Raw genomic sequence first — 9,120 nt, 5'->3', positions numbered from 1 at the left:
ACTCACCTCAGCCTCCCAAAGGCACGGGATTACAGGCTGAGCCACTGAGCCCGGCTGCACATTTTTTTTACTGGACCATGTCTTTTAACTGGGATGACTGCCCAGTGGGGCGGGCATGTAGCAGTACCTCCCAGGAGTCAGAGCTGGCCTGATTGTCAGAAACAGACTTTATCTGCTGCCAAGCGAGACACACCCAGAGAGCCTTGCCCCCAACAGCCCTTCCTGTGTCACTCATAAGCTGATGGGTAGGAACCCGGCATGGACTCTGCATCTATGTCCCGTTGGTCCCCATTCTTTGTAGGGATTGCCTGGCCCCCTGGAAGCAGCTTTGTGGAGTGGGAGGAGCACAGTTTCTGAGTCACAGATAGTTGGGTTGGAAACTGCAGAATGGAGATAGAGGACACCGAGAGGCTTGCATGTGTGTTGAGAGTTTAGTGCGGTAACTGGACAGGTAGAGACGACCCAGCTGGTGGCATCTGCTATTCTTGTGGGGAGGCACTGGGGTGTGGTCACACAGAGGATAGGTGGGCTTTGGAATCTGAGTTCAAATTTTGGTTGTTCATTCATCAGATATTTAATGAACTTTTCACTGGTGTTGAGACTATGCTGGTTCCTAGTAGTCTGATCTTGGGCAAATCAGCATACTTTTCTGTATGTGTTTCAATATGAAAAATGGGGGTAAAAATACCCATCTTGCATGACTGTAGTGAGAATGAAGTATTTATAACTAGTAGCTAGTTAGTTTATTGTTACTGGATTTTCTATTCTGGTTAGTTGCCTAAGATAAGCTGCTTGTCTTAAAATATTCCGGTTTTGATATTCAGTCCAGCAGATGTTTGTTGAGCACAGGTTACATGAAGGGCATCATGTTTGCCCAGGGTATATGATTACCAGCAAGACACATTTGTGGTCCCCAGGAAGCAGGGGTGTCAGAGGCCCAGCCGGCTGTGCTGTGGCCCTGGTCAGTGCTGCAGTAAAGGCATACGCCAAGTCCTGAGACAGCATGAGGAGGGAAGTGTTGCTCCTGCCATGTGTGAGTGTTGCTAAGGATGAGAGACTGTGGCAGGTGGGTGATGGTGCAAGGCGCGGGGGCCTCCTGACAGAGGTGCTCCATCTCGAAGAGGCAGGCAGGTATGGTGGTGGCAGTGGGTTGTGAGGGGTGTGATGAGGCTGAAAAGGATGCATGGGGCTGGGCTGTGATGGTGCAGGAGCTCTCTACATTGTGCCAAGCCTGTGGTGTGGCAGAGTTTCCTGCTGGCAGGGTGTGTTTCTTTGTGGTATGGGGCGGGTGCCACGCTGTCCAGCACATATAAAGCAAGCTACTCTTGGGATCTAAAACCTGAAAACAGTAAAAACAAAGCAGGTGAAGTTGATTTTAATAATGTATTTTATCTAACCAGTATTCAAAATTTTTTCATTTCGGCATGTAATCAGTTTCAAAAAAACGAATGAGATATTATACCTTCTTCCTTTTGGTACTAATTCTCCAAGACCTTGTGTATATTATACTACAGCACAGCCCGTGTGGACCACGACCACATTTTAGATGCCCAGCAGCCACTTGGCTGCTGTACTGGGTGGCACAGAGTCAGCAGGTCTGGTGCCAGGGGGTTGGGAGTGACCTTTGTCATCCTGAACCCTCCCCTTGATAGCCTGGGCCAGCCATCTCTTTCAGATCTTTGAGCAAACCTGCCCAAGGCCATGTAACCAAACTGGGCAGAGCTGAGACTCAAACCTCTGTTCCCACCTTTCGTCCTGGCTGTTCTCTAGTAGGATCTAACACTCCATGTACATTGTGATCTCCAACTTGGAAAAATGTACATATAAAGAACTCAATCAGCATGTGTGCATATGTGCATATCTATATACATATATGTAGGAAAAATAGGGAAGCTATAATTAGAGCAAAGTCATACACTTAAAAAATTCTGTGCTAAGAATGTATCCCCCTTCTTTCCTCTCTACCTCCTGGTCTCCTGCCCACATGTGCTGGGGACTGGTTGGAATGTTTCAGTGCTGACCAGTTGTCGTGGGTGTGCTTCTGTCGGGGTGGGGCATAATAGGTGGAGTTTCAGAACTAGTAGAACTCAGGTGTTTGTGAGGTGTCAGTTTCCCTGGTGAAGGTCTCTTGGTGGTGGGGTGGCTGGATGGCAGTGGCAGGAATGAAACTGTAACTCGGTGGCTTTAGCTTCTGCCCAAGCTGCTTATGGGAAGAAGCCAGCCTGAGCTGTGAGTGATTTTCTTACCTCTGCTCTGTCGGGCTCTGTTGAACAGTGACAGGCACAGGATAGAGGACAGGAAGACAAGTGGGGCACACCTGGAAGGGAGGGATGGTGCTGCCATCACAGTCAGGCGGCTGTGGGCCTGACTGCTGTCACTCCTTACTTCTGTGACAGTGGCATGGCCGTGGGGGTCCTCGTTATAAAACAGGGGTGGTCATCTTAGTTGGGGATTTTTTTAGTGTAATGCCCAGAGATGCACTGGAGCTGGTGCATGGTGAATGAGGGGTTTATCATATACAGAGGACATCAGGGTGGCCTAAGCCTATGTAGCGCCGACTTTACAGGGTGGCGGCTTTTTGTGGCCTCTGTTCCTTCACCCAGCCTCTCTTCCACCTGGCCTCCTTGGTGCCTGCATCTGCGCAATTGTCCAACTTTAATGTCCCTTCGTGTTTCTCAGGCTTTTGAAATAGAGGCAATTCGCCCCCACCTCAGAGGTCTTGGCAGAGTCCGCATGAGCCCACCCTGGCCCAGGAGGCCACCCAGCGCAGTCCCTGGGGCTGTGCTTGTGATGAGGAGGTCCTCAGCTCAGAGGGAGGCAGCACGTGGGTGGTGAGGACTGAAGGACGGTGTTTCTCTGCTAAGGCCTCCTCTTCACCCTCCAAGATGATGATCTGTGGCTTCTCTTCCCTCAAGCCTACCTCTCAGCTCCTCAGACTCACGCTGAAGCCCTCTCCTATTTCACTGGAAAATCAGAAGCCTCTTCTTTTCGACCCCTGTACAGAGCCGCCACTGTGCCCAGGGTCATGCCCCTCCCTCCCACTGAATTTGAAGGTGCTTTGTCTCTGGAAGGCAGGTCTGTCCCTGTGTGCTGTGTGTTCTTGTCTCGCTCCTACAGAGACCCCCCTCTTTTGTAATCATCAGGGTTTTCTCCCATCCTGTTAGACCCCTCAAATGTTCTCTGGTTTCTCCCACTATTTAAAAAATGAAAGAAAAACCCTTTGGCTGCATGTGTTTCTCCTCAGCGCCTCACACCAGATGTGTCCTGGTGCTGTTTGGAGTGCTGGCAAGCAACCAATCATCACAAGTTGCCAGGAGAGGGCATGCACCAGAGTGTACATCCGCTGTGTGCTGGCCTGTGCCACTGGCATTGCTTCCATGGCAAGACTTTCCCAATGAAGGAAGCAGCATGTCCACTTCCATGAGCGCCTCTCTCTTAGACAAGTACCGTTTGCTGGCCGCATTCTCAGAAGTCCTGTCAGACCCTCACCATGCCCCTCCCAGTTCCAGGAGGTGCTGCTTTATCTTCATTGTTTTCCTGGCAGTGACCTTCTTGACTCTTGGCCCCCAAGGTGCACTTCTCTCTTTTTCTTCTTCACTTGCCTCTCCCCTGAGGCCCCTTGCTTGCTCCTCCTGTCCCTGACCTGTAGCTGTTGGTGCTTCAGGACTCTGTCCTGGGCCCTTTCTCTATACTCCTTGTCCGGGGTGGTCTCTCTCCTAGTCCAACAGCTGATGACTTCCAGATACAGGTCTCCAGCCCAGACTCTGCTCCTGCCTCCTTTCCATGGTGATGTCTAAGAAGCATCTCACACATGGAGAGGTCTTAGCAAGGTGCTCACTGTTCTTTCTCAAATCCACCCTTCCCACATTCCTTCTCTGCCATCCCAGGAGACAAGATCACCACCCATCCAGTGACTCAGGCTTAGGGTTCTTCCTTGCTCCCTGTCCCCTCACTTGTCACATTCAGTCTGCACTAGGGCCCGTCACTTGGACCTTTAGAACTTAAGCTCCATCCTTATCTCCATCACCACCAACCCGCCCCAAATCCGAGCCACCACCAGATCTGCTCCAAAGCCTCATTTACACTCCCCCATGGCCATTCCCCACAGATTGGCCAGGGGGAGAGTTTTATTTTTATTTTTTTTATCTTCCCTTCCCCCTTCCCTTCTCCCTTCCCTTCCCTCTTCCCTTCCCCCATCCCATCCCCCATCCCACCCCCCATCCCATTGTTGGAGTCTCACTCTGTCTCCCAGACTGGAGTGCAGTGGCACGATCATGGCTCACTGCAGCTTCCACCTCAGGTGATCCTTCTGCCTCAACCTCCTGAGTAGCTGGGACTATAGGCACACACCACCATGCCAACCTAGTTTTTCTGAATTTTTGTGGAGACGAGGTCTTGCTAAGTTGCCCTCAAACTCCTGGGCTCAAGCAGTCTTCCTGCCTCTGCCTCTGCCTCCCAAAGTGCTGGGATTACAGGCATGAGCCACCACACCTGGCCCAGAGGGAGCTTTTTAAAGCATGTACCTCCCTGTATAAAGCCCTTTAGTACTCCTTGTGCTGCTCTTGGAATAACACCCCACTCCTTGCCACGGCTTGGGTCATCCTAGAGGACTAGGACTAGGCTCCCTTCAGCCCTCTCCTCCTCTTTCCTCTCCTCGGTAAGCCAGGCCTGCCCAGCTCGGCCATTCTGTCCTCTGCCAGTTGCTCTTCCCAGCTTTTGTTACTGTAGGGCCCTCGCCTCAGTTGTCATCTCAGAAACGAAAACTTTCCTTTACTGCTCAATACCCATATGCAAGTGAGTGCAGGGAGGCTGCCCCCTGTAGCCTGACGTAGAACCTGGGATTCAGACCATCTTACTTTATTTAAAATCCTGACCAGACTGGCAACTGTTCCCAGGAATTGTGGCTTTTCCCAAGTCTCCAAGAACTTCTGGATGCATCTTGCAAATACCAGAGCATTGTTAATGCTGGTGCTGTGAATGTCGACTGCATGTGTGTTGGAGGATGCAGACTGCGGCTCAGGGATAAGACCAGTCCAGCACTGCTAGCCAAGAGTGGTCAGGGCGGTGGCTAGCCAGGGTGGCCAGGGCAGTGGCTAGCCCAGGGCTCATGGTGCCACCTGCTAGGCCTGTGCAGTATGGCAACATTAGCTCCGTGAGGAAATGGCCATAAATCAGAGTGTTGCTTTTTTATCCCCTAAACAATTGTATGAGACTATGTCAGGGAGAGAATGGATTGTGGTTGCAGCTGGGGACAAGGATGCTGTCAAGCTCTGTTAGAAGCTGTGGGTGCTGCTTACAGATGGGGTGGCTGCTGGCAAGGCATCTTTCCTTGCTCTCTCCCTTCTGTGATGGGGACAGTAAAGCTGTCTGTTTCCTTGTAGGGCTGTTGGGGTGAGTTCCAGTGGTATCTGCTCTGTGCTGAGCCCTGAGTTATACAGCTTCTTTTTTTTTGTTATTGTTGGAGCATTTTAAATACTGTTTAAATATAGCATTTTAATATAGCAGTTTTTCATTTAACATTTAAGCCACCTGTGTCAGTTTCTTAGGGCTTTGGTAACAAAGTACCACCAAGGAGATGGCTTTAAAATGAGAAATTTACTCTCTACAGTTCTGGAACCTATGCCAAGTTTCATAGCCCCCTGATCTGTCCTCAGTCCCAGGAGAGTAGGCACCGTAGTCAGGGGTAGAGAAGCCCGGTGCACTGATCCAGGGAGCACATGGATATGTGGTGGTGATGTGTCGGCACCTGTGCTGTCTCCCTGTGGGCAGCAGAGCCCTGTAGACATGCACCACTTTCCTTTCAGGCCCTCACAGTCATTATTAAAGACAGAAGTGGTTTTTGTTGTTCAGCTGATACTGAGTCCTAGTGAAGTTATGTGTCTTGCCCAAATCCATTTAGCCAGTAAGTGGTACATCCTGGATTTGAACCTGGGCCTGTCTGAAAGTCCTGTGAAAGACATGAAAGGGAGAACTGGCGAAGGTAGGGGTCCTTAAGAAACTAACAGTGAGTATTTTTTTTACTCTCTATTCCTAACTTCCTGAAGGAAAGTATACATTTGCCCAAATGGGGCTGCCCTGAACCTTAACATTTGCTTTTGACTGGCATTATGTCATCCTAGTGCAATAAAACTCATCATCACACCAAAGAAACTCTGCCAGATTGTGAATGATACAAAAAGGTTTTGAGGTCTCTCTGGGATGAGAGGGATAGTAAGAGATTAGGGTCCCTTATACAAAACAGGATGGTATCAGTAAGACCTTTCTTGTTTCAGAATCCACATTCCATCACCTAACATGGTCACTTAGGTGTCCATGTCTTTTCCCCATCAAGGTGATAACAGGCCACCTCCTGCCCAGGGCCATACGATACCTGGTGAAAGTTCCTTTGTTAGAGGAATGTTGATGTACAGTGCTTTTGCTTCCAAGAGTTCCTAACGTTGTGCCTTTTTTCTGGGATATTGTAATGGACATCTGTCCTCCTCATCTCCTTGCCCAGTGTCCAGCCCCCAGCCCTTCACTGTGCTTAGAAGCACGCCTCCAACTGTAGATGTTGGAAGACTGGCTGTGTGCACCCTGGAAACATGCCAGCAGCCACATGCAGTTTCCGAGGCAGTTGTGGCCCAGCACCCTGCTCCCGTGCGTGTATCCAGTGCTGGCAGGTGGTGACGCAGACGGTGGCATCCTCACACTGGGAAGTGACCTGGGCTCAAGTTATGGCATCGTAGCACCCTTGTCCTGCCCATTTCTGATCCGGTTCTATGGCTTTTCTGGGGAATTGGTGAGATGCCACAGGTTTCAGTTTAATCAGGCACAGTCTACTTCTGTTGCTTAAAGCTAAGAAGCAGACTTTCACAGAAATGTTGCCCTATGATCATGCAAGGGCTTTGCTCATTCCCTAGGCCCGACAGCCGCAGAACTCACCACCAGAGACCCCCAGGTTGAACAGGCAGCAGACTGTAGGCTCAGCCATGTCCCTTCCTGGTCGGTCTGACCCAAGGCTCCACCCTGCCACAAAAGCCATCATGTACCCTAGACTGATCTCTGAGGGGGAAAGCCACAGCCGAGTCCTTCATTGCTAGCTTCAGCTTCTCGAGCAGGGCCTGGCACATAGTAGGTACTCAGAAAGGTTTGGACAAAGGGAGCAAGGAACCAATGAAAGAAAAGTTAGTGCCTCTCCTCACTGAGGATACCCCTGGCTGGGGCAGGACGGGAGCCATGTCCTGGAGACAGCAGGCTGCCCACGGCTCATCCTGGAGATTGGCTGGGCAGTTCATGGAACTTGGGGCAGTGACGCAGGTGGGTAGACCTTGGAAGTGAGAGAGGCACCTCCCTCTCCTCCAAGCAGGGCATGTAGTTGGTGCTTCCCAGTCCTTTTCCCTCCTGTCACACATGGAACACTATTTTATTTGTCTGGTACCCAGGGTCTCGTCCACATTTAAGTTGCAGATATTTTTTTCTAGTTCATTATTTGCTCTTAACTTTGATTTTTTTTTTTTCTTCACTCTGGTAGTTCTTGATCATGGTTGTTCTCCCTGCAGGAGGTTCACGCCTTGACACGGAGTGCAGTCCTTCCTCCAGGCCCTCTGGACACACCTCCCTAGCATTCTCTGGGAAAGATGCGGCAGCTTAAAGGGAAGCCCAAGAAGGAGACGTCCAAGGACAAGAAGGAGCGGAAGCAAGCCATGCAGGAAGCTCGGCAGCAGATCACTACGGTGGTGCTGCCCACGCTGGCTGTGGTTGTGCTCCTGATTGTGGTGTTTGTTTACGTGGCCACACGCCCCACCATCACTGAGTGAGCACTGTGGCTGGCCACGGGCCTCGTCGGCAGGGAGAGGAGGCGCGGGAAGGGAAGCAAGCAAAAAATGGCTTTTGTGTTCAGAGGCATTCATGCCGCTGAGCTCCGAGCTGGAGCGCTGTGTCTTCTCTGGGCTTTGACTTGATTATACAGTTTCTCCACTTTTCTTGGAAGGGAATAGGGAACGTTTTATCAGTGACCGTGCCATACACCTTCTGGTCCACTTCATGTGCCTTTCAGACTTCAAAGCAGTGTGTGTCTTTTTTTTCTCTCTAAAACCAACATGCTGCTCTACCTGTGAGGGAGGAGTCTTGGGTCAGGAAGAGCTGGAATCACCTCATCCCATTATTTGGAACATGACTTTACTACACCTGTTCGAAGTTTCCAAAGGGACTGTATTTCTTCTCTGTGCTTAATGTGGTTTGAAATATGTTGACGCAAAGTGAAATATTTATTTTTTTGAATAAAGGAGATAATAGCCTTATGCGGGATGTTCATTTTGTTTGCCAAGAAGCACTGCTTGTGGGGCTCCCTTCCTGGCTATGCCCTGTTCCTTTCTTCTCTGCACTAACTCTCTCCATCCCCTTTTACTCCCTCTGTCATCATTTTCAGTAAAGTTACGACTGGATCATTTTAGAATTGAGAGGGACAGAGGAGTGTATGAATTGGCTTGTTTTAGCAAAATAAGAATTCGAATTGGAATATATCCACAGGTGCTTTTAAACCAGTCTTTCCCACTTCAGTGCTGAACATTTGTGCAAACACAGTGTCCTGGAGGTAAAGGTCAGCTTGGTTTTGTTCCTAGCTGAAAGGATGCGGATTGTTGGCATTCTAACTGAGTTTTCCTTGCAAATTGGCTAGAAGGGTTGCCTCAGCAGCATTGCAGGTGTGGTTCTGGTTTCTGACACAGCAGCCTCTTTTTGGAAGTCAGATTCATGGTAACTATTCTGAGGGTGCCTGTTCTCCTGTCGTTGCTGGTTATGGAGATTGTGGGAGAGATTTACTCTTCTAATACCTCTGGCTGCAGGATGCTCACTGATAGCACTGACTGAGTGGAGATTTGGGACCTTTTGGAGTGAGTCTCTCAGAAAGAGGAAGCAGCTGTTGAAAGGAAGGACTATAGCTGAGGCCTGGAGAGCCAGGGATTCTGCTGGGCTGCCCAAGCTCTGTGGGCCTCTGCCTCATGCTCACTCAAGGGCCTGTCGCCTTGGAAAGAGATTTGCTAAAATATTTATCAAATATTCCTCAGAGGCTATGCTAGTTTACATTCTCACCAACAGTGTAGAAGTGTTCTTTTTTGCTGCATCCTCTCCAGCATCCTCTCA

At 50.0% G+C, this 9,120-nt stretch overlaps 1 long non-coding RNA gene across 1 annotated transcript in view; it reads left to right on the top strand.

Moving 5' to 3' along the window:
* The window catches only part of LOC110594687, a 22,611-nt gene extending 14,332 nt beyond the window's left edge, over positions 1 to 8,279 (top strand). The window contains exon 2 of the long non-coding RNA XR_002481395.1: positions 7,539 to 8,279. This is a non-coding gene — a long non-coding RNA (uncharacterized LOC110594687). The remainder of the gene's footprint in view (positions 1 to 7,538) is intronic.
* Positions 8,280 to 9,120: the final 841 nt, after the last annotated feature.

Source organism: Carlito syrichta, unplaced genomic scaffold (genome assembly GCF_000164805.1).
Source record: "Carlito syrichta isolate Samal-C Ts95f unplaced genomic scaffold, Tarsius_syrichta-2.0.1 Scaffold124506, whole genome shotgun sequence".
NCBI lineage: Eukaryota > Metazoa > Chordata > Mammalia > Primates > Tarsiidae > Carlito > Carlito syrichta.
The sequence above is the reverse complement of the archived record's forward strand: the minus strand, read 5'-3'. Positions and strand labels throughout refer to the sequence as shown.